This window comes from Centruroides sculpturatus, unplaced genomic scaffold (genome assembly GCF_000671375.1).
Source record: "Centruroides sculpturatus isolate CEXI.00-Female unplaced genomic scaffold, Cexi_2.0 scaffold1002, whole genome shotgun sequence".
Classification (NCBI taxonomy): Eukaryota; Metazoa; Arthropoda; class Arachnida; order Scorpiones; family Buthidae; genus Centruroides; species Centruroides sculpturatus.
Window position 1 is genome coordinate 296,845 of NW_019385192.1, and position 25,562 is coordinate 322,406.

General features: G+C 29.3%; 1 protein-coding gene across 7 annotated transcripts in view; it reads right to left on the reverse strand.

The window, feature by feature from the left end:
- The window catches only part of LOC111635966 (regulating synaptic membrane exocytosis protein 2-like), a 99,862-nt gene extending 75,634 nt beyond the window's left edge, over positions 1 to 24,228 (reverse strand). For 4 of the 7 annotated variants that reach the window (XM_023381112.1, XM_023381113.1, XM_023381114.1 and 1 more), the window contains exon 1: positions 24,104 to 24,227. The gene's annotated coding sequence lies outside the window, so the exon portion shown is untranslated. Of the gene's footprint in view, positions 1 to 24,103 lie in introns of all 7 variants that reach the window. The other 3 variants (XR_002758465.1, XR_002758464.1, XR_002758466.1) reach the window with 1 other exon arrangement.
- Between the last annotated feature and the right edge of the window lie 1,334 nt (positions 24,229 to 25,562).

The following is a 25,562-nucleotide window of genomic DNA, read 5'->3' on the forward strand; positions in this document are numbered from 1 at the left end:
GATAAAGCTTTTTTATGGCATTCGGTTTGTATGTGTAACTTCGGACACGTAACAATTTCCTGCTTGATGGATGAATACGGCCTGCAGTATTCGATCGACAACAATGTAGACCTATTAAGTGAGCCATAAAATTACAATCGGGAAAGTAAGCTCTTATTGATTGAAAGAATCCAGAATATGTGAGATGGATGATTCAAAATATTAAATTTCTCTTATATGCACTTCAATTAACGAGAGAAAGAGTGGTTATCGTCCTACGAAATATGAAACTTTCCAGCCGTGACCGGAAACGACGAGAATGTAAATTGTAAATTTTACAATTTCCTTTATCTGATTTTGTATTTCTGAATGGATAAACACGATTTATGCAAAGTCCTCTACAGAATAAAGCGATTGTCTCAGGATTTTCTCTCGGTCTTATTCCGAAATCTATTAGAAAGGGATGATCTATCGCATCGTTAGAACGAGCGCTTTTCGCTATACAGTACAACAAATTAAACCGTGTCGTCGGTTTAATATCCAAGCTTCCAGTTATCAATTTTACCAGGAAAAGTTTGCCAAACTTTTTTTATTATTTAAGATTAAAAACTATATTAAAAATGATATCATCTCACCTAAATATTTGGGTCGCATTTACTTACGCCCGTATAAATAGGCTAAATGTAAAACGTGAAAGTCATTAAAAATAATCCTGATTCCAAAATAAGAAAAACTGGTCGTTAGTTTTTTCATTTTGAAATTGCAAAAATATAAATATAAACATAGAATACTCTCAATTTTATCACGTACCTATTTACTTTTTAGTCTTTTATTTTTACTTGGAAACATTAATGATTACCTAAATAAAAAGTTGGAACTCATTACAACGTGATTAATGGAGAAAAGTTAAGCACATTTGTATGGAAATCGAACCCAATGCATTTCCTGATTAGAATTTTGGTAAATTTCTGAATCTCTCGGAGCTATAAATTTCAAAATTTCAAGATAAATTTCTAATTATCAAAATTTACGAATATTTTAAAAGTTTGTTTCGGACATTATTTAAATTAAAATAGTAGATTGCGCTATTTCATTTTAACTAAAAATCGTCTTTTGTTCTTTTAATTAAGAATCTTATCTAAACTGGAACGAGATTTTAGCCGTTGTAAATAATAGAATAAACTAAATTCAGTCTAAACACTAAGCATTATCAAAGAGGAAAGCGAAGTTCTTAATTTACTTTCGGTTGCAACTCGATCAACAAACTTCCATAAAATGTCACTTTCGATTTTGTCCTATTTACTTGAACAGATTAGAGAAGCGAAGAACGAAAATTTAAAAGTGAATAAGATCGGTTTAGAGCTTCGAATAAATGTAGATTAGTCGCCGAGGAAATTTATGTGAAGCCATTATACATTTTCAGCGTTGTACCTTTGGTGAAAATGCAAATTATACTAGTTAAAAAGGAACGAGTAAAATAAATATGAATTTCGATAGGTAAATCTATTCACCTAGATTAGCTTAAGAAATGTGAAATTTTCGCTTTCTTATTGGATTTCATCCAAACCCATTTTTCTTTAAACCATCGATTTTAAGTCTAACGAAACTTTAAATAAGATTGAAAGATATTTCTTTAAATTTAATGATTCTTTATCACGTTATAGTTCAAGTATATTGTCTTATAACATTTCTCACCTGCGTATTTCATTTTATTTTCTTCAGAAGCGCGTATCGACATATTTTACTACACATCATTAGAAAAATTTCCATTATAAAAATACTTTTTTTATGTTATGTCTTTATATTCTGCTCTATTTTATAACTTACACCCATGTCACATTATGTTATGTCTATATTATCATGTTCTGTACATTATAGATTANAAAAAAATCGATGAACTCATTGTTTCGCGCACGTTTTTATATAATAGAATAATAAATCAGTAGCACGAATTGAACTCGTACACGTTATTGAGATGTTTGTTTTTAGAATCACATAGACTTGGAAATTTATGTCGAACATTCAAATTTTGATTGCTTCTGGTTTAGATTACTTCATTTAATCATTCACCATTAGAAATTTTTCTTAAATAAATGTATTAAAACATTACGTTATTGTACGTTTTTATAGGCATATTATAATTATGTACTGTATACTACAGATAGACCTGTATTGTGTTTGATTCTATCAATTATTATATAAATTACATAAAAATAATTATTGATAGAATTAAAAATAATGCTTTATTGAACTCTACAATATATTAAAATAATATTGCAATAAACTTACCCGAGGACAACAAAGAAGAAGAAGATCCTTTACCTCGTCTGTTATGGCTAGGTCTAAAAACATGAAAAACTTTTAAATTATACAATAAATAAAAACCAACCATTCTGGCTATTTAAAAATAAATTTATAAACTTGTGTTTTTTTTAATATCGCTATAAACTTTTATGAAATACTTAAAGATTTATACAGAGAAAATTTTAGTGAGTATATTTTTGTTCTTAAAAGCGAAGAATCTTAAATAAATTCATTGAAACTAAATTGGTAACAGATTGTTGTCTTGTTCGTGTTATCATATTAATTTAAACTTTGTTAAATTTCTAATTATGACAAACTTTTCGCTTTAAGATTAGAGAAAACATTTGAATCTAGACAGTTTATTGTAAATAGAATAATAAATAACTTCATGTTAAGAATCGACAGAAACATTTCAATTTAAAATGATGAATCATATAATATAAACCATTTAATGTAAATGTAAATATCAAAGACAATGAATAATCTTTATCTTCGATTAATTAAAAGTGATATCTATGATGTTAATTATTATATTATTACAAATTTTGGACAGTTTTTATTCAATAATAAATTCTAAGCTTATCTACGAATCAGTTATATTTATGAATTAAATTTATCGATTATATTCACAAGCTTTACAATATTTTAAGANTTATTAAAGCAACAGTTTGGTGTTGTTATCGTCAAATTAGAAATTGATAATCATTAGACTTATTAATTTTGCACTCGATGGTGCGTAACCAATGAAATTAACCCTTCTGTAATAAGGTTAAAAATTACACTGTAATAAAAAAAAAATAGGATGAAGTTGAAAAATTTAAAGGTATATCGTAAAAAAATAGATTCTTTTAAAGAACTAAACGAGGCTTATTGGAAAGACATTGTCAAATAGAAACGAAAAAAAGTAGAAGATATCGGATGTCTGCAGCCGGGTTCATTTTCGGCACGAACTAAATTCAGTTGCAACAATTATTATAAATCTTGAAAGTATATAATAAAAGAAAGAATATTAAATTTTATTTAGTTACAAACGCTAATTATTAATCTTTAAAAAATCCTCTGGAATAACTTGAAAATTTTAGACGACGACAACGACAGAGGACACGACATGGCTAGGTCAACTCTGAAATTATAAAAGGTAAAAGATTCGATAAAGCTTTTTTATGGCATTCGGTTTGTATGTGTAACTTCGGACACGTAACAATTTCCTGCTTGATGGATGAATACGGCCTGCAGTATTCGATCGACAACAATGTAGACCTATTAAGTGAGCCATAAAATTACAATCGGGAAAGTAAGCTCTTATTGATTGAAAGAATCCAGAATATGTGAGATGGATGATTCAAAATATTAAATTTCTCTTATATGCACTTCAATTAACGAGAGAAAGAGTGGTTATCGTCCTACGAAATATGAAACTTTCCAGCCGTGACCGGAAACGACGAGAATGTAAATTGTAAATTTTACAATTTCCTTTATCTGATTTTGTATTTCTGAATGGATAAACACGATTTATGCAAAGTCCTCTACAGAATAAAGCGATTGTCTCAGGATTTTCTCTCGGTCTTATTCCGAAATCTATTAGAAAGGGATGATCTATCGCATCGTTAGAACGAGCGCTTTTCGCTATACAGTACAACAAATTAAACCGTGTCGTCGGTTTAATATCCAAGCTTCCAGTTATCAATTTTACCAGGAAAAGTTTGCCAAACTTTTTTTATTATTTAAGATTAAAAACTATATTAAAAATGATATCATCTCACCTAAATATTTGGGTCGCATTTACTTACGCCCGTATAAATAGGCTAAATGTAAAACGTGAAAGTCATTAAAAATAATCCTGATTCCAAAATAAGAAAAACTGGTCGTTAGTTTTTTCATTTTGAAATTGCAAAAATATAAATATAAACATAGAATACTCTCAATTTTATCACGTACCTATTTACTTTTTAGTCTTTTATTTTTACTTGGAAACATTAATGATTACCTAAATAAAAAGTTGGAACTCATTACAACGTGATTAATGGAGAAAAGTTAAGCACATTTGTATGGAAATCGAACCCAATGCATTTCCTGATTAGAATTTTGGTAAATTTCTGAATCTCTCGGAGCTATAAATTTCAAAATTTCAAGATAAATTTCTAATTATCAAAATTTACGAATATTTTAAAAGTTTGTTTCGGACATTATTTAAATTAAAATAGTAGATTGCGCTATTTCAATTTGTATAAATTATAGAATTTAAACATATATAAATTAAATTTTAAATTTAATGTATAGAAACTGAGCGAGCAAAGGAATAATGTATTCCCCCCATTTTAAAATCTTTTTTTAGTATTGTTCAGACTCTTCTACGCATTCAACACAATAACAAAATTTAATATTTTAACTAAAAATCGTCTTTTGTTCTTTTAATTAAGAATCTTATCTAAACTGGAACGAGATTTTAGCCGTTGTAAATAATAGAATAAACTAAATTCAGTCTAAACACTAAGCATTATCAAAGAGGAAAGCGAAGTTCTTAATTTACTTTCGGTTGCAACTCGATCAACAAACTTCCATAAAATGTCACTTTCGATTTTGTCCTATTTACTTGAACAGATTAGAGAAGCGAAGAACGAAAATTTAAAAGTGAATAAGATCGGTTTAGAGCTTCGAATAAATGTAGATTAGTCGCCGAGGAAATTTATGTGAAGCCATTATACATTTTCAGCGTTGTACCTTTGGTGAAAATGCAAATTATACTAGTTAAAAAGGAACGAGTAAAATAAATATGAATTTCGATAGGTAAATCTATTCACCTAGATTAGCTTAAGAAATGTGAAATTTTCGCTTTCTTATTGGATTTCATCCAAACCCATTTTTCTTTAAACCATCGATTTTAAGTCTAACGAAACTTTAAATAAGATTGAAAGATATTTCTTTAAATTTAATGATTCTTTATCACGTTATAGTTCAAGTATATTGTCTTATAACATTTCTCACCTGCGTATTTCATTTTATTTTCTTCAGAAGCGCGTATCGACATATTTTACTACACATCATTAGAAAAATTTCCATTATAAAAATACTTGCAATTTTTAAATCAAAAGTTTTATAATTAAATAAATTTATAAGTTTTTAAAATATAAAACCTCTTACTAAGCAATTTTATCTCTAATATTTAATAGCAATTTAAACATAACTTATATCTATATATGCCACTGTAAACGAACTATACTTATATATTATTATTCTTATTATTATTAAAGCAACAGTTTGGTGTTGTTATCGTCAAATTAGAAATTGATAATCATTAGACTTATTAATTTTGCACTCGATGGTGCGTAACCAATGAAATTAACCCTTCTGTAATAAGGTTAAAAATTACACTGTAATAAAAAAAAAATAGGATGAAGTTGAAAAATTTAAAGGTATATCGTAAAAAAATAGATTCTTTTAAAGAACTAAACGAGGCTTATTGGAAAGACATTGTCAAATAGAAACGAAAAAAAGTAGAAGATATCGGATGTCTGCAGCCGGGTTCATTTTCGGCACGAACTAAATTCAGTTGCAACAATTATTATAAATCTTGAAAGTATATAATAAAAGAAAGAATATTAAATTTTATTTAGTTACAAACGCTAATTATTAATCTTTAAAAAATCCTCTGGAATAACTTGAAAATTTTAGACGACGACAACGACAGAGGACACGACATGGCTAGGTCAACTCTGAAATTATAAAAGGTAAAAGATTCGATAAAGCTTTTTTATGGCATTCGGTTTGTATGTGTAACTTCGGACACGTAACAATTTCCTGCTTGATGGATGAATACGGCCTGCAGTATTCGATCGACAACAATGTAGACCTATTAAGTGAGCCATAAAATTACAATCGGGAAAGTAAGCTCTTATTGATTGAAAGAATCCAGAATATGTGAGATGGATGATTCAAAATATTAAATTTCTCTTATATGCACTTCAATTAACGAGAGAAAGAGTGGTTATCGTCCTACGAAATATGAAACTTTCCAGCCGTGACCGGAAACGACGAGAATGTAAATTGTAAATTTTACAATTTCCTTTATCTGATTTTGTATTTCTGAATGGATAAACACGATTTATGCAAAGTCCTCTACAGAATAAAGCGATTGTCTCAGGATTTTCTCTCGGTCTTATTCCGAAATCTATTAGAAAGGGATGATCTATCGCATCGTTAGAACGAGCGCTTTTCGCTATACAGTACAACAAATTAAACCGTGTCGTCGGTTTAATATCCAAGCTTCCAGTTATCAATTTTACCAGGAAAAGTTTGCCAAACTTTTTTTATTATTTAAGATTAAAAACTATATTAAAAATGATATCATCTCACCTAAATATTTGGGTCGCATTTACTTACGCCCGTATAAATAGGCTAAATGTAAAACGTGAAAGTCATTAAAAATAATCCTGATTCCAAAATAAGAAAAACTGGTCGTTAGTTTTTTCATTTTGAAATTGCAAAAATATAAATATAAACATAGAATACTCTCAATTTTATCACGTACCTATTTACTTTTTAGTCTTTTATTTTTACTTGGAAACATTAATGATTACCTAAATAAAAAGTTGGAACTCATTACAACGTGATTAATGGAGAAAAGTTAAGCACATTTGTATGGAAATCGAACCCAATGCATTTCCTGATTAGAATTTTGGTAAATTTCTGAATCTCTCGGAGCTATAAATTTCAAAATTTCAAGATAAATTTCTAATTATCAAAATTTACGAATATTTTAAAAGTTTGTTTCGGACATTATTTAAATTAAAATAGTAGATTGCGCTATTTCAATTTGTATAAATTATAGAATTTAAACATATATAAATTAAATTTTAAATTTAATGTATAGAAACTGAGCGAGCAAAGGAAATTTCTGTATGTTGCGCTGCTTAAACCATTGTTGAATATACCTGGCACGATGACAAGACACGGTACATTTTCACCCATAAAAATGAAGTCATTGTTAGGGATAAGCGTCGCTGCAAAAGGCTACAATTTCCGTTCCGGTAATTCAACTATTTTGCACCGTTCATTGAGTCCACATGATTTGCGTCTGGCCCATACCACAGACTGACACGCAAGCCCAATCATCATCTTTGGAGGATGCTGGATGATGCAAGAATGAACTTTTCATTTTATCGTCGGCGAACCCACATGCTGCCATTGATCTGGGAAATTAAGAAAATAGTCTCGTCACTCCAAATGACTTTCCTTCACTTCCCACTGTACAATTTTTGTTCTGTTTTGCCTACTCAACACATCGATAGAGTCGCTTTCAGTAACCAGTGGTTTTCTTCAATCTTTACAAGCTTTCGGGCCATTTTCTCTAAGTCGGCGTGAGACCGTGCGTGTACTAATAGCCACATTGTGATTTTCTGACATCTGGCGTTGAAGTTCATTACAATTCAGCAGACGACCAGAGAGTGACAGCCGCTGGAAAATTCGATCCCCTCGAGAAGACGTGATTCTGCTTCGACCTGTACGCGGTCTATCGGCAACCTCGCCAGTAGCTTTATATCTTTTGAGAGTTCTCGAAACAGAACTGGAATGACACTTTGAAACAGTGGCAATTTCTCTACAACTGTGGCTGCATTCTCTTAGAAAGAAAAACTTTGTACCTGTTCTCATCACTAAGACGTTTGCCTGTCGACATGAGAAATTATAATTAAGCAAGTAATCTTAATTTATATCCAAAAGAACGATTATAGCTGCATATGTGTTTCACGTTCACTTTTGCATTCTCGTGCTTATACTAGTACAAAAATAGGCATCTGATTGGTCAAATTGAACTTAATTGCCATCTCCATTTTCCTGTTAGATAATTTTGTGTTCCCTTTTCCCCTACATCTACACGGAATATTATTCAATTTTAAATTTGAATACGTTAAAGTATTCTTTATTAAATTTGCTTTCTGATAAAATAAGATGAAAGAGTTATGTAGATACAAGCCTACTGATTTTTATTTAATACAAAGCCCGGAAACAAACTTCATTCATAATTAGTGGCCAATTAACAGTGACCACCATATTATTTGATATATAATATGCTCACTTAAATTGTTTTTTCTTTACTCAGTCTTATTTAAGTATTAAAAGTGTATAAAAATATAATAACGTCTTTTACAGTTAATCTTTAATCAGTCTTTCCATTCTATTTTATGACAATAATATAGAATGGAAAAACTGAATAATATGCCAAAATATTTAAAAACAATTCAATATTAAATCAAAAACAAAATAGTTTATAAAGATTAACTGTAAAATATGTCATTGTATTTTGATAGTCTTTAGTATTTGAATAAGAACAATTTACCAATTTTTAATTGGTAAATTTGTTTCGTAAAATATTTTTATGATCCTTTATAGAAAACTTCATACTTAAATTAAATATAAAATTGTAAATATAAGATGCTTCAATTATATAATAATTATATAAGTTTATGCTATTATAAAAAATATACCATTTAATGTTTAAAAACAATTTATTTTAAAATGAATTAATAGAATAGTGAATCTTTATTGAATCGGTGACAATTTTCTCTCATAATTTTATTCAAGATAATAATTTGAATAAAATAGACCTACCGTATATTGAAATAACATATTTTAAACAGAAAACTAGACGTATTCTTTTAATTANCTTAAGCTTGTTTTCGTCGCGGAGTAGCGTACCAAACGGCGGCCGCGATTTCTGATAAGTTATTTTTCTGTGAAAACTTCGTTGAACTTTGAGACATCGTTAATAGAAATAATTTTTATGGCCGTTGAATGAGAAATGTTTCTTTCACAAGAAATGTATAAAATTAGTGCTGTATTAGACTTAAGGTACCTAATTTACATACTGTACAGATGATAGTAAACTCAACTTACTCGCCTAAACTCTCCCTATCATGGCGCTGGACGGCGGAAAGTATATATATAATATATAATATATAATATATATATATGCTTTATTTAGAAATAATTTTCTATTCATTTAAGAATCCCTTAACTTTTATTCCTATAAAAATTACAGCAAACGTCCGAAACATCTCAAGAGGCAATTTATTTATCCGTAAGCTTTTAAATTGCTTAAATTGTAAGTTATTTACCAAATAAAACCAGTTTAATCGTTACTACTTTAACATTAAAATTATTTGAACTTAATTAACTTTACATAATCGTCATCAATTTTCAGAAACCTATTTATTAAACTGCAACTTTTAAAGTATTTCTAATCGGATTCCTTCCTATTTAGAATTTTGTGAATTATGTGACCAAATTTGTGTTGAAGTCCAATGACCGTATACGGTAGAAGTAATCTTCTAGACACGCAACAGTTTATTCGAATGAACAATTCGTGCAACACCGAGTATGATAGAATCGATTTTGTTTACACCGACAGTATTTTTTAAAGACTAAATGTAGAATGGTCTAGTGCTTTAATATAAAATTCGATACGTACAGTACTTTTATTCTTGTAACTGTTATAAAGGCAAATAAATAGATCCGTTGGTAGAAAATCGATAATATTTAAAAGATATGATTCTTTTGTGCGATTTTACAAATATTTGACGTTCTAAATAAGAAAATAAATGTTATTCCAATCAATTACTTAATCTTTTAATCGAGATAGGAGCAAGTATGTAATGACGTTCTGGAATCTACATATAGTAACTTATTCGGCCGACGGTCAAATTCTGATTCATAACGCTTACTGTGCCATAAAAACTAATTAGTGTATGCAGCAGAAACTAGGAACGCAATAATATTAATTACGTTGAATATCGGAACGAAACATATCTTACTCGAATTATTATCTTCCTGCCGACATTAATAATAATTTAATTAAGGTCGAACTTAACAGTCGAAAGCCATTCGTGTTGAGAGTTATTGGTAATAGAATCTTTTATCAATCTCAACAATGAATTAGCAAGATAATTAAAACGCCAAATAAATCGGCTTTAACCACAATAAACATTTGACTTTTACAACTCGTCATTAATTATTCGACGAATGTTATTGTCTTTGTTTAATTTTACTGCTTTTTGATTATCCTGAGGTTGATGCTTCATTTGTACACATTTTTCCATATTCTACAGTTTCTAGCTTGATTATAACTTCAGAAACTTCGTTGTCAACTACTCCGAATAGTGCATTACTCAAAAGGAAAAAAAATAATACATTGTACGGTTCGTTACAATTTAGTAACAAAATAATGTAATGCTAAAAATGTTTAAGTTACATCTGGGCTTTGCATAAGACCATGAATAATGCCCAATTTATGTAGCTAGCTTTGTTTTCAACATTATGGAAAAGCCAGAATTCTAATGGTATCGGGTAACATAAATAATGATAAGAAACAAAAGCTCCGATCTGATCTGTTCATTACGAATTACAATGATACGAAACGGATTCGAACCAGAATCTAAAAGTAAGCGAATCTATCGGAAATCTATTTCTTTAGTCAAATAGACCAGCATAAGTGAAAAATAGGAAGAAAGGAACATCGATCAGAAGTAGGTAATAAGAAAAAAAAAAAAAAATCAGGAAGACCAGAATTAGATTCAAATTCTAAATTTACTTCCCAATAGTTCGTTCAAATAATAGAGCAAACAGAATAGTGTCCAATTACGACCGTAGGAAGATCAAATTAATTGATTGTTAAGTATATTTTTATAATTTAAGAAATTCAAAGCGTTTCTTCCTCCATCTTAATTACTAAAGGAATTTTTCTCACAGAGTTTTTAGAATTTATTGATCTTTTGAATCGGTTTTTCCCCCTCTTCTTTTTTCTAAAATGCTATTAAATTCGATTTCAATAATTGGTTTCGATAACAATTGCGAATTGAATGCGGTGCATTTCATTTATAACGTTTTAAAAGTATATTTGATGTAATAATTTTAATGGTTCGATTTATTTTTTCATTTCATATCATTATATAAAGCTGTTTTTAAGCAATAAAATCATATTTGATTATATTTAACCAAAACGTTTCCGTTCAGATTATTGAGACTGCTTTGTAATAAAAGTAAATAGTTTTTCGAAATTGAATTCCAAAGCATTTTAATAAAAATCTAAATTAACCAAAAATGCATTCGAGTCCTAAAAATTAATTAATTTCTTTTATATATAACTATGCCCGAAGCTCTTTTCGTCGCTTCTTATTGGCGATAACGTCGATATAAAGCAATAAATTTAATTTTTTTTTAAATGTTAGATTGAAGATAAGTGAAAACAATTACAGGTTCTATATTAACGTAAAGTCGATTTTTCGGGCATCAAAATATGCATTAAAAAATATTAGTAAATATAAATCTAAAGGACGAAGAGCGTTGGAACATAAATATTCACTCAAGGCGCTTTAATAGGGTAGAAAAATTCCCATCTCTATTAATGGTAGCAAATATTATCCGAAGCTTCGTTTCCGTTTCGAGACCCGCGGGGACCAAAATAATATTCTTATTAATATGACGGAGACAGAAAATGTCAACGGGAGATTCTCGTCCCCGGATAGTAATATTTTCTCGTAATTATATCCGTGACCAGTCACGAGTCATCGTCTATCAATGGACCACCGAGCGTGACTGGCAACGAGCAACGCTTTATTTACCAAGATGTGTGAGGTATCTTCGGAGAACATCCGCATTTCAACCACGGGGAACGACGTTTAACTCTCATCTACGACAACGATATCCACATTAATTACTGATAAAATGTCTTCTCGTTAAAGGCCAAACCGTAACACATTCGAGAAAAATTCTATTCAACCTTTATTGAAGATACGGAATTTATTAAATCATTTATTAATAACTTTATTAAATCTTATCCGACGTATGTAAATACAGTAATTACAAAGCGTTGGAAGATATTTAAATTTTTAAATTATTATTATTTTTTTTAATATTAAGAAATACTAATTTTTTCAGTGTTTTATCAATTTTTTCTTATGAATTAGTTAGTCGATAAACCTCTATCTCCGTTTCAAATATATTCAGAAAGTTTAAAATCGCCGTTATGTGTAATCTCCGAAATAATATTTATCATTCTTCGAGTCTTTTATTTTGTTTTTTCTAGTGGTGTGACGAGGCGAAAGTAAAGAGGATGTGACACGTTCCTTATATGGCTCCCGATTTGTTGTGATAGCTCGGTAAAGAATTCCCGTCATGCCCTGTCATTCGAGATGTTTCATCTTCAGTACTCACTCCTTTGATCACCGCATCGAAAGTATGAATTGCCTCAGTTTTAAATTACGAGACGAGAAAAGAAAAGAGCATATATATACCCAAGAGAATAGAAAAGATAAAAACTAGTCGACACTACATCCCGCTTGTTCATCAAAATAAATATTACCACAGCAAAAGGATGACGTTTAATCAAAATGTGCGATTTTTCGAAAATCGACCAGAGGTAAAGCCACAGCGTTCGATACGGGATAATTTGCGGAAAATTAGAACACGTTTCTAGAAATAAAACTATAAAAATAAGTCTGTCGGAACGGGGACAAAAAAATTGTGATTAGCTAGAAAAATGAAAGAATGGTTTTTCCATTTGAATGGGTGTAATGACATAACGCTCTTTGATTCGTAATTAAAGAGACAGAAATAAAAAAAAATCACTAAAGACTTTCTCTTAATTATTTTTTGGGAATTCACTTTTATTTTAGTCCATTACTTATTCATAACTTAAAATTTCAAAACTAATTTATTATCCAGATCAAATTAAGTATTTGGGATCTTGGCAACCAACCCGAAAGAATAACGTTTGCTACTCTTTTTTTAGTGAAGTAAGCGACTGTATTGCACGGAATAATGGAAAAAAATCCGGCTACTCGATTAAAATCTAGGAGTTATTATAAACGATTTAAAAATATATTAATTTAATACACTTTTTTATTATTAAACTTTAAAATCATCCGTATAAAGTTTATAATTCTTTAAACTCGTTAATTAACAATTACAATTCATTTTAAAAGTGAGAATTTTTACAAAAAGTCTAATATTCCGTTTCTATTTATGAATTGATTTTAATAAATTTATGAAATTTATCGAGAATGTCGACACAGATGACCGAAATGCCTCAGCATTGTCTCTAAAAGTATTGTCGGTGTAAATTCCTCTACGTCGAACACAATGAATTGCTCACTACCAACAAAAATAATCCTGTTCTAAGTAATTAGTATATTAAGAGAAACTGATTTTAAGCCAGTTTGTTTTAGTTCTCGTAATAAATAATATAAGTTGTCAAAATTGATTTTCTGTCGTGCGCAGAAAAGAGAATTATTTTTTGACGGAATACTTTCCTCCACTATTTTACGATCGATATTCAAACGAACAATTACACTCTCTACTATTTCCTTCTAGTTTTAAATTCTAACGACATAAATATTTCGATTTTTTACAGTTTAAGTTATTTTATAAACAATACTAAGTCTTCGGCAAACAAAATTCTATTTTTAGTCTCTTACATTCTAGAAAGTCGTTTCGGTAGAAATATAACTTTATGACATCGATTTTATGGAGTAGACGAAACTTTGAATATCTAAAGATTATTCGAATACAGTGGCGCGTTATTGCTTTATAGGGATCCAGGCATATTTGAATTAGAGGGGTCCAATATACAGTTTTGACTTCAAACATTCTTCTACGAGGGAATCCCCCCAAGAAAACTCCAAATTTAAATTTCGATATTCTTACTACAATAATGAGTTTATAAAAGATTGGTTTGGGGCCTTTTTTAGTGGGTTCCTCGGGCAATTATCCTTTTTCTGCATAGGATGACGCGCTACTGTTCGAATAGTACTTTATTTCTAATTATTCTGTAAAAAAACATTAATAAAAATTATAATTTAATCACAATAAGTAGAATTTTATTCAATTGTTTCGTAATAAATAGAGAATATTCTATACAAAATTAACGATACGTCTACGTAGTTGAGTAAATAATAAACAAAGAAAATAGCCGTCGAATACAATATTTATAGAAATCTTTTCTACTATTGGATAAATATTACAAGATAAGCTATTTTGTTTATTTTATTACCTCCTTAGCTTTATATAGAGTAAAGAAGCCTAATCGCAGACATTGGCTAGCAGTTTTCGAAAGGAAAATGTTTTGTATTTTACGACGCGGGAAGCTATTGACAAGTATGGCAAGCCATTTTGATAAGAATGTAAGTTCCGAGGTAAATGGGGAAAACACCTATGCGCTATCCATTACTGCTTACTCTCTTCAGTTCTTTTCACGAGAAACGAAAAATATTCGAATTCAATTTTCTTTGAGAATCCACTCGAGCTACATCGAAATATTTTCTTAGATGAAAGACGAGCTCCTCGGAAGCTATAAATACTCCTACTTTCTTGCATTTTCTCTTTTCATTATTGTAAATAGAAATAATGTTTGTTAAATTCATATTTTCATTCGATTTTATTCGACGACGAAGTAAATTGAAACTGTCAAACAATCGCTTCTATTGCTTTTCATGTATCTCAACTAATTAAAGTTGCCTACAGCTTAAAGTAAGTCTCGTTCCGATCGTAGTCGTTGATTGTAGTATTCGTTAAAAGGCATTATCCTCATTAAATCTGATCTCGAAGCTTTTTTTTTTCTTTTTTTCCATTCAATAACGTAAAGATTTAATGCAATTATTTTTGGCGTCATGAAGAATAGTTTCTTGTTGGATTTTAAACTTCACACCGTTTTCTTTTCGTCACTACTTTAATGTGAAATTCCTAAATATACTACTTTCTACGGAGGTCAATCCACATGAGACAGAGGAGACGTATCCACCCCAATATATTTGTATCGACAAATTGCCCCCCGACCAACGTATTTTTATTTTATTCTATACTACAAATTAAGTATAGTATTATATATATCCCCGCCAATATTTATACATTAGACCCAATGCTACTTTCCTTCAGTTATTAATAATTTTAAATTATTAAATATATTTTAAAATTTCATATTTTAACGAAATGACTGAAATACAAATTCAAAGAACGAATTTAATCATTTAGTATTTTATTATAGAATTCAATGTTTTTTTCGTAAATACTGAAAATTTAAATGAATATATCTTTAATCTAAACTAAATTACGCTCCGAAGCAAATAGATAATTTATTTTTGAAAAGAAATTAGCATATCGATAAAGCAATAAAAAGATAAAAATATTCATTAAGAATGAGCAGCGTACTCTTATAAAAGATGTTTAACCTTTAAATAAAGTAGGAATATTCTACATAAAATATAAATTCAGAAGAAAGGAGACTATTTCGAATTATTCAAAAGCTAAAATATGCGATTTTACACGTATCGATTCTCTTACAGATTCAGAGATATCAGAAATGGTGAAAAGACGTGATCGATACGAATACAGTTGTTCAAACCGGTGATATTGAAGGAAAGTTTTTAAAATAATTCGGGTGATTATTTCCGAATTGATGCAAAAGAATAGAAATTCCTTTCTTAAATGGGAATGCAACTGAATTCCATTCGTGTCATCCTGCTATTTACTTTCATTTCTCTCTGTTTAAAAATACCTCAGAAGCGATTAATGAACTACGAAAGACTTCTAATTTCTTTAACTACGTGTCTAAAAGTGAATCAAAGTTATGTGATTCATTCAATCTATTAATTGATAAAAATACTAAATTTATTACTTCGATTGTCTTTTCTGTGTTATAATTGTTATATGTATATGCTTTAGATCTGAGTTTCTTAAAATATGGCTGAAATTCGATACCGATCTATGAAAAATTTTTAAATACATTACAAAATAAGAAATTTGATGATCTAAAACTTTATTATTATTATTATAATTTAAATGAAATATCTTATTACATAATATTTCACAATTATCATGAGCTTTGTAAGATGATAGTTATGATGGAAATTATCATTTCGAATGAGTGTTAAGGAAAATTACTGTAAACTACAGACTTCTAACTACAAACTTTGGGAAAGACTGATTTAGATCGTTCATATCTCGTTTAATTCATCTAACTTTCGCGAAGTAATGAATACAGGAGGTAAAAAATACACAAAGCGATAAAATTACATCCGTTATTTTATTTTCGTCTAAAATTTTCTGAAGATGAAGGTATTTAAAATTTGACTACGTCTCTTGACATTTAAAATTCTTTTATCTTCCGGCTGCTCCCAATAATTGATAGCGAAATAATTCTTAGAAAAGATAGAAACTATCTGATTTAACTTCAACATCATTATTTGTAACAAAACAATTCTTTCTATAAATAAATACGCTATTAAGTAATAATCAAAAGATTATTACTTAATAGCATCGAGACAACCACGTAACTTTGTTTGTATTCATCTTTTATTTGCTATAAAGTAAGAAAAAATTTTAATTAATTCATTCTCGGTCATTTATATATAAATATAGCCTATATTATGTAAACAAAATGATTTATGAATATCATGAATAATAGCTATAAATACGATATAAAGACTTTAGTTAAAATGATGAAATTAAATTAAAAAGTGAATTTTAATAAAAATTTGTTAATTCTAAAATTTAAAAGAATCTTAACTATTTGTCTATATTAAACTTTCAAACAAAAATGTAATAATTAAAACTTTTAATTGCATAAACTTAAGTAGCTGCATTTAAAAATTCATTTATCAGTGTGATTCGTTATGTTAAAAAAACTGACCGGATTATAATTAAATTCGACTTAATTTCCAGTTTCATTGGAAATTTCTATCACGTAACGATAAAAACAGAAAGGAAGAATAATTTCGAAACAACATCCGTGATCAACTAAAGAAAAATAAAAAAATAAATATAAAAAAAAGGCGATTTTCCACCTCAAGCATTCCGCCCGAAGCAGCTTCCGAAGAACTCTTCTTTAATACATGGACGAAACTAACTCATTTCCACCTATTTTAGCGTAACAACAATATTAACGATGCCATCTACATTATTTATGGGAATTCAATTTTCTAACAAAAATTACTTATCTCTCAGAAGAGAAAGAATGTCCTTGTTTCACACGTGAAACCAATAATTTTGAAATAACAATTTTACGAGTGTTCCATATGTCTCTCACTTTTATTGCTCTCCAGTTAAATATGAACAAACAACATAAAATATCCTGAAATTTTTACAGGAAATCCCGATGACAAAATTTAATAAAAGCAATTTTATTTAAGAAAATAAAAAGATGGCAGACAAACGATTTAAAGAAACGTACTAATGAGTTAAACAAGTTAAAAATCTAGTTTTAGTAATTCGATAAATGGAGAATGGAAAAAAAATAGCGAGTACATTTTCTTGCTTTTTAATCTCTACGGTGCCCGAATCGATTTTCTATCGGATCGCATCAAACCAAACTTTACAACCCTATTTCCGGAGATAACTTTTAATGTCCAAATGTTAGAGTAAAGTGTCGAGACGATTCTTCTTCAGCTCGGAAATACTCGCAGTTATGGCTCCAACTTTGGCGTGGATAGAACCCGAATCGTAAAACGGAAACCGTTCAAAAAAATACACAGAAATTTAATTGTTTACAAACTCCTATTAATCACGCCGTTCGATTTTATATTTCGGGAGTGACGACGAGCGAAGAGATGACGTCGTAGCGATATCGAAGCGAACAAAACACCAAGAATTGTTAGATATGCGCTTTGAACAGGTGGGAGCGATCTGGAATATGGCCAAATATTGATAGTTACAGAGTGCCGTGCATGGGAGAGATACAACAGAGAAGAAAAGTCGTACGACGGATTTCGTCCGGTATTGTGACGTAACACCTTTACGAGAATGTGATAAATGTGCAATAACCAGTCTTCACTCTTATCTTTGTGTATATTACACAGGCTGCCTATACACTTATTTTAAGTTTATTTATTTTAAAAAAATATACATATATTGAAAATTTTAAATCTTATTTTTAATCATCTAATAATTTAATTTAATTCATAAAACTTTAACTTAATATAAAATTAACCGATCGGCCTATTCTTTAATGGAAAAATGTTTTAGAAGGCTATCGAAATTATGAAAAGTTTTCAATACTTTTACCAATTTTTTCGATTTTTATAAAACTAAAAATCATTTAAATTCTAGGAAATTTTGATATCGGATATATCGAACGGCATAAAAACTAATTAATATTTGATATCCTTCCTTGACTAAGATTAATTGAGAGTTTCTGGTATAAATTTAAATAGCTTAATTGATTCGGAATCGATTGTAGAAATGCGAATGATCATAGATCCACGTTAGTGAACGATTGGTGAAAAATTCCTCTATTACGAAGCTATTTTTATTACGAAAATTATACTTTAGCATGCGATTACGGTAAAACATTAATTAAAAATTAAAATATGTCGAAAGGTATTTAATATTCGAGCTTACTTTGCATTAAGAAATGATAAAATTAAATATTTATTTAATAGAAATAAATAAAAAAAACTACTCTAAATATAGAGAAAATAAATAATATTTTTGACCTCAGATGTTATTCATAAAATTTTATCTAGAAGATTTATAAAAGCTCCAGTTACAAAAGAATTTCACTTTTTGATCTATGACGTCATTTGTTGTGAAATATTTGGTAACCTCAGATTTCAAAGGATAAAAACGAAAAGGATTACCATTCGATAATCACTTTGAAAGATTTTTTTTCTAAATTTGATTTAATCTGATAAAAAAAATATAACGCTGCCAGATTAGAAGAAAGTTTTTTCGATACAAGAATTAAATTAAATTCTAAGTTTTCAGTTATAGAAGAGGAAAAACCTCTTCTTTAATCTGCAAGAGAGGATGTCATAAATCTCTCAGCATGAGTGATACGGGCAAGAATGCAAAAAGCGTGACTAACCTTCAACACAGAAAAGTTCTTAAGTCATCTGTTGTAGAATTTTTTTTCTTTTTTAAGTTAACTAAAGTAACTATTCGTGTGATTTTTATCGATATTTTGATTTACCGAATTATTCGATAAAGAAAAATCTATCCAAACATTTCTGCAATGATAATTAAAGAAGGAAAAAGTTTACGTCGTACTGCTTTATTCCACTCGAACACTCTCATAGATAGTGTGTTGTCCTGTTGGTCACGAAGTATTCGATAAGGCAGCAAAATCGAAGTGGGACGAAAAAACTTTCTTCTTTCTAAAAGGGATTTTTTTTATATATATATTTTCCAGGATTATTATAGATGCCGCGATTCCGAAAACAGATTTAGACTGAATTTTAAAGTATTGTCCTTACAAATCTGTTTGCGATCGTTTGTCCAAATAACGATTCCTAAGCTTAAGTATTTTCGAAATTTTCAAAAGAAATAAAATAAAAAAGAAATATTCTCTAGAAGGATCATAAAATTCTTAAATCTGAAACTGGCAATGAACGACATTTTCCGAAAATTTGGTCATAAAGAATTTGTTCTTGGTTTTATCTTAAGGAAAACATTTTACCAGAGCTTCAAACTTGTTTATTATCTGATAATACAGCAGAAACTACTCAATTCACTTTCGAATAGTGTTTTAAGATAATCAGATTTGATAATAAAATACATTATATCAATTTAAATATAGAAGTGTATGGATTACGTTATTTTAAACAGTAATTTTTTCCAATTTCTACACAATAAATACAAAGTTTATTTTAATTATTATTATTAATGCATTAAACGATATATATATATATATACAAACTCAAATTTTACGTTTAAATTGAATGCATATTTAATGAAAATAAAACAAAATTCAATAACTTTAATTTGTTATAGGGCTGTATATGTAGGAAACGTGTGAAAGTAATCGATTAATGTATTACGAAAAACGATAATTCGTGGTTACTTTATTTAATGGAATGTTAAGGAAATGTAGTAATTGTACAAAGAAAGAAGAGAGCAAATTCAATATTACGAAAGTCACTAAAACCGGATTGCCTAGCAACACGTGCTACATACACACAAATGACGTCAAGTCTGATAAACAAAAATATTGAAAAATTATAATTTAAAATAGATTAGGTAATTCGATTCTGTCCGCTTAATTTTACAATTTACGTAAAATGATAACGTAACTCTTAAATTATCCATTCTTTGTTAAACTTATAATGATTCGACAACCCTTACTTAAATTGTCAAATGTAAATAATAATTTGATTAAATATTAGAATTCTTAATATTCTTTCATCTAAAATTATTTGAATTTTGTCAGACTTCGATCGGCCGTATTATATTAATCTTCAAATATTATTTTATCAATTTAAAATTACTCCAATCTGAATTTAAAAATCGACTAATTTCATAATAAAAATATTACTTCATAGAAAATTATTTAATTATTTCTTGAAAGATTACATTATCGATGCAACTTATCGATTAAAATGCTAATTGCCTTTTTCTGATTTTTTTAATTTAAATTTTAATTAGTTCTTTAAATGTTTTAATTGTACTTGTTCGAAAAATTTTTTATTATTGTAGAAAAAAATAACTATACAGGTCTAGATCCTTTCGAACTATTGATAGAATTTCAGATGGAAAATGCATTATTTTTCTTTCTAGTAACTAAACTAAACACGGCGCAGAAAATTTTACAGGTTTATTAAAAGACAATAAATTTATTACATGTATAATTTCGCTAGAATCAAGATTCTTCTTTGATATTCAAACGGTGAATGATTCCTTAAAAGTTTACTTGATGGAGAAATGAAAGTTTGTTTATTTTATTTTGACATTCTGTACCGAATGGCTATAAAATTACAGATTAATGCTTAGAAATTACTTGGTGTTCTAGTCTCGTATTAATTCAATTAACGTCTCTGTCTACAAATCATTCTCAACGAAAAATAATTTCATTCTCACTCCACACAGAAGAAACGATTTGATTAATTAGCAATCCATAATAATAAAGATGTCAATTAAGATGACAAAATAACCCGAAAGGGATTGTTTGTCCGTGTTGTAATTGTTTTATTAAGAACAATCAACATCTAAATGATCTTGCAATTTTTTAAAAAGTATTTTAAGTTTTCTCCATAACTATTACAATTTTGTCTCTTATCAAATAATTATGGTTAACAGTGTTATAATTTTTTACGTATATTTTATAATGGGTTTATAAACAGGTTTATATATAAAGTAATCTTCGAAAGTCGACTCTCTACTACGATCGAATTTTTCAACAATTGATGAGAATTTTTTGAAATTTGACATGGCCGAGAGTTGGCCGAATTGCATTTTACTAACGTGGTTTCATCTGCCACTTTTTCTCGCTTGAATTGTTAATATAAGAGTACCACCCTAGCCATATGTAGTCAAAGACCTTTTATGTGATTAAGTGCGGGCATTAATATCAAGAAGTCTTTAAACACGATCTTTTGTCCATTTATTTCTTTAATGCACTGATATTGCTGTCGCTAATATTGAAATTGTTGAAAAATTTAATATAATAAAACAGAAATGACATCAATCGTGTATAGCAGTGAAGACAGTAATTAAATAAAATGAAATAAACCAAAATTACTTAATCCGTTTCATTTTCTTCCGGGGGAAAAGCATTTGTCTGGAGCGTTGAAGAATCTACAATTTAATTTCATTCTTATCATTTCTAAGGAAAAAATGAAACCAATAATTGTAGTATTAGAAAAATGCAAGTATTCACAGATTTGCTCAATAAAAAAGTAACTAATTTATATTCTGCACTGTATGCAGGCTATTGCATAAGGATAGATTCATCTCTGGGCAATTTTCCTTATCAATTTTGTACACAATGAGCCAGAAGCACCTCAGTTCTTTCATACTTATAGATATGATACCTACAGGGAATAGTTGATGACTGGAGTTCTCAACAGGAAAAAAATAGACAAACAAAAAGTTAAAAAACTTTCAATTTTTTCAGGTTAGGTTACATTGGTATTGTGACTCACTTCCACTGGGACTCTATCATCTGTCGATTGTATTCTCGTCAAAATTATATTTTCGATCGGAAATTCCTATCAAAAAGAGTGTCCGGAACAATAAATACTCGCATCCAAACAATTCGGAATTACTCTTGTGCGCTAAAGTCGATCTTTTATGTTAAAAATTAAATTAGCGATGTCAAAGACGTTACTTTGAACGTTAGACAGTCACCGAATTATAAATTCCCTTCGAGATTTGTACCTTATCAGGCATTTAAAGTGTAAATAATTTTAATGTTTCCAAACTTGTCTTTGTCGACAGATGCTTTAACAAACGGCAGATATCTGCATGCCAAATGGACGTTGTCGTAATTAAGTTTGAGTAGGGCTTCGAATGATGTTTGTCGCTAGCTTGCTAGAGAAAATTACTTCGTATACAATTCACAGTTTCTATTATCCAAGAAGCATAATACGCTTGATTGCTAGCACGACTAATCATTATTCAGAGCGGGAAAAGAATAACTGGTGCATAAATACTTATTCTACACTACAACTATTTATGACTATTGTTACAAGAAATCCTTACTGGATTAATTTTCATTCGTAATACTGTTTTTTTTTTTGCTTTAGTTATTTAAGTAAAAAATGTATATTAAAAAAAATAACTTGGAATAGAAAATACTCCCGAATGGCGTATGTCTAGTTCATTTTGTCCTCGACTCGAACATTAAAATAGATCTAGTAATATGAGAAACTCGTAAAAATGATTAAGTCGCAGTTTAACCGTAAAAAGAAGGAAAAAAAAACTGAGAATAATTGGAGAGAAGGAGTTAGTGAATACTGAAGGCGAAGATTGCGAAGGTTTGAAGAAAGGAGCCATTAACAGGTCGGTGTTAGAAACTAATGGAGTCATTAACAGTTGTACGAAATTGACAAGCCACTCGTTTCCAATGACAGTTACGTTACTGAGGAAGAACAAACCGAATCGCAGATTGAACGACAATGCTTGTGTCTGAGCGATCCAACTTACCTAACGAACAGTTTAAATCTTCTTTGTTTCTAATTTTGAATTTTAAAAGAATGGGATCGATCGATGAGGAGTTCTCTCCTCGACTACAGTTTCATTAATTCTGAAATACTCATTTGCTCTTTTAGTTGTTTACAGAGGCCGGAAAGCCGAAAATTAATATTGTCAAAGAGGATTCCACAGTCCTACATTAAATCATTTTCTCCTAAATTCTCCTTTATAGTCCGTAAAATGATAAAGCATCCCTTATATTCAAAGAATAAATATTCATTTTCATCAAAATCTTCCAAGTAATAGTAAAATTTCTTTAAATATCGATTAAAGAAATTTTTGAGAGAATATAAATTTCGGCATTTATAAAAAGCACGTGCGCATTCACTTTTTTACTCGAAGAAATAGAAAAAAAAAATGGCAGTTTCGGATGATAAGATGTGATTCGATTATGCAGATAATCGCCATCGATCTGAACAAAATAAAAAAAAATGTACTCTACTAAGGAGGTGTGGCGATCACGTGTTTCTCCTCACTCATCAATATTCTTTTTGTTACTGATTAATAAAAAAAAAACAATTTAGAAATAGTGCGGTGCGTTTCGAGGCTTCGATTCAACTTTATAGAACGAATTCTTAATGACACTTTAAATTGAAAATAAAAATGTGAAAGAAAATGTACTACAGGAGTTATGGTAAAGACATAAACTATAATATAATCATCCCTCGATAGAAGAAAATTATTACCTTTCTAAGTTAACTAATTAAAATTATAAAAAGAAGTTTACTTATTCCACATTAATTTAAGTTATACGTGCAAAATTGGAACGTGTAATTTATTAAATTAATCAAATTACGTTTGCATAAAAAGAAAGTTGTCGGAGGAATTAAACGGACAAAAAATAGGTGTAAAGTACAGTCCTACTTACTTTCCTAGAAACTTTTCCCTGGAGACGTCTCCGACCACAAGGTGTCGCTGTCTGTCCCTCCGACCAGCTGCTGCCTCGACTAATACGGACGGGACGGGCCATTCCAGCACCATAGGGGAGGAGCCACTCTCCATAGTAAGTCTTTACTTCCGTCGCATCTAAAATATACAGCCGTGACGTCATTCCTGATCGAAAAATTATCTTTTTATTCGACTCCATCTTATTCTATTTAATTTTTTGTATAAAACAAAAGTTGGATGATTTAAGCGAGTTTTAATGCCAAATTTGCCAAAGAGAAATGTCCGAACTCTAAGATTTAATGACTTAATAAAGCTTTTATAATTCATAAAACTGTTGTTTAATGTAACAAATGAGGAAATTTACTGTAGAGTTAATAAAAGCCGACAATGACGTAAGCGACGAATAATTCACTATTATCGAATTTCCTCGTGTTTCCAACCTTTTTATTAATTTATTTTCGCTTAAAATGCGTGCAAAATTTCGAGGAAATTTTTAAGTAATTGTCATTTTCTGAAATATTCTGTGGTGAAATTAATCAGAAGTTTTCCGACCAATCTACCGTTGATGTCAAAACATTCGATTGCGACTTTTATCCACAGTTGAAGATAACCTTTAGCTAATGGTGGGTGAGGAACGTGGGATAACCCGGTGGCCTGTTCTACCCACACTCACGACCATTTTCCGTGGGAGAATAAATAAAATATTTAGAGAGACGAGCAATGAGAAAATGACTTTATTAATTTTGATAAATTTACTAGTAGATTGTCTTCGAACGTAATTTTGATCGATTTGTATAGCAATGTTGACACGAATCGATAAAATTTTGATAATTCCTAGCACGGAGGATGCATTCATAAAATTTTGACAGTTGTAAATGGATATTTGGAAGAAAGTCGATGCTTCAAATAAATAATTCTCAATGCTCTCTTCTCCACTATTTTAATAGCAAAGCTATTTTAGGAATTGGAATAGAATATCTAATTATAATCTTTAATCGATTTTGTAACATTAAACCGAATAATTAAATTCCTACTTGCCTTTAATAATAATTAAAAAATAAATAAAATTAAATATATATAAATTTTAACTACGATCTGAAAAATTCCAGCAATTATTTTAAGTGGAAGGTTTTCCAAACCATTATAAATGTATAGTTTGGGAGAATTCTGCTAAAAATACTTTCCGAATGAGAATAGATGCATGTTTCTCAGGTAACGAGTCGAAGAAGATTAATGCACCTTCTAAAATATAAGAATGACCTTTCGGCTATTGTAACCATTGAATTCTTTTAAAACATTAGAAACAACTTTTTAAAAAACGCTTAATGTTGTAAGTGCTTCCGAAATAATAAATTATACCTTAATTAATTATATATTAATTACGATCCACACTTAATTTAAACACGATAAATACGTATATAATCCGATGCTAATTAAAT